The 1,584-nt window shown below is 47.9% G+C and overlaps 1 pseudogene; it reads left to right on the forward strand.

Moving 5' to 3' along the window:
• Window positions 1–863: 863 nt before the first annotated feature.
• On the forward strand, window positions 864–1,355 carry LOC102855368 (annotated as a pseudogene).
• Window positions 1,356–1,584: the final 229 nt, after the last annotated feature.

A 1,584-nucleotide genomic window follows, 5' to 3' on the forward strand; every position in this document is an offset into this window, starting at 1 on the left:
GCATCCAACTGCTCTGGAGCTAATTTCTGATTTCAAATCACAAGAAAGATCTTGTTTGCTCCTGGCAAAACAGCTCAGGCAGCATTACGCTTGTTTCAGTCGTGCTGGCCGTACGCTGGCTTTAAGAGCCATTTTTAGGCAGCCGCCCTGATCTAGTGTTGGGTGGTGCTGCCATAGGCTTTCCCGGTTCTCCCTGGCACATCCACGGGCCCCTGGGAAACCCAGGCCGGATCCTATCATCATCCACAGCGGTCACAGTGCTTGGTTCCTGCCTAAACTAACCCAGAGAGTTGCTGTGACAACTGTTCCACGTGAACTGTGCAGTCAGGTTCTCCTGTTCCCCTCCTCCGAGATTCTTAGTCAGCACATTCAGAACTTTTCTTTCGTCCAGAGATCTTGGAACACAAGCCATCTGGTGATATTGTTCTGAGGTTCAAATGCTGATTCTCCAACAAGAAATGTGTCCCTTCTCCTGTCTGGACCTGCTCATCACACCCAGTGAGGGTTGGCATTTTATGTAAAGGATGGCTTTGCAAACAAGAATATTAAATCGAGACAAGGACAACTTCAAGGTTGAGTTCAGAGCACTGTGTTCTCTATATGCTTTTGAGTTGTTTCTGAGCCAAGATTTTTTTACTTAAAAAAATGGGTCAGTGTTTACAAAGCAGCTGGTGGAGTGATTTATAATTATTTTGGTAAAATCATCTCTCTGAAAGAATAATTTTTATCATAGATTCTGTGCTGTGGGCATGAAAGAAGGAATAGTGGCTTAAAATAGGATTAATTTTGAATTACTTTAATTAAGAATTTTAGCCACTTAAAAATGATTAAGTGCGACGGTTCCCCGGGCGGCTGAGGGGAAGATGGCGGGCGCCCTCGCGCTAGCCGCCGGGCTGCGCGTAGTGTGCAAGGCAATGGCGGCCGCGGGGCTGCGGGGGGTGCAGGTTCGAGAAGCTGCAGGGGTGACTGATGGCAATGAAGTGGCCAAGGCCCAGCAGGCAGCTCCTGGTGGGGCAGCCCCAACCATATTCTCTCGGATCTTGGATCGAAGCCTTCCAGCTGACATTTTATATGAAGACCACCAGTGTCTTGTGTTCCGTGATGTGGCCCCTCAAGCCCCTGTGCACTTTCTAGTCATTCCCAAGAAGCCCATTCCACGAATTAGCCAGGCTGAAGAGGAGGATCAGCAGCTTCCAGGACACCTCCTCCTCGTGGCCAAGAAGACAGCAAAGGTTGAGGGCCTGGCAGATGGATACCGACTTGTGATCAATGATGGGAAGCTGGGTGCGCAGTCAGTATATCACCTGCACATTCACGTAATTGGGGGCCGACAGCTCCTGTGGCCTCCAGGTTAAACCACCAGACCAACCAACCAAAGACCCCAGGTCTGGGATACTTGGACGTGGGGCGGGAAAGGGTTCTGTGATGCCAATAAAGCTTTCATGAAAAAAAAAAAAAAGAAAAAAATGATTAAGTGCTTCGTTCATATGGAAATATTCATCAGATGTGAATTTCTGAACTACTATTGACACTGTGCACTTACTTTGTGTTAGGGAGCAATTTTAAATAGAGCAATGCTTTTGT

The sequence above is a fragment of the Elephantulus edwardii genome, unplaced genomic scaffold (genome assembly GCF_000299155.1).
Source record: "Elephantulus edwardii isolate Elephantulus edwardi_28Jun2011 unplaced genomic scaffold, EleEdw1.0 scaffold00099, whole genome shotgun sequence".
NCBI classification, from domain to species: Eukaryota; Metazoa; Chordata; class Mammalia; order Macroscelidea; family Macroscelididae; genus Elephantulus; species Elephantulus edwardii.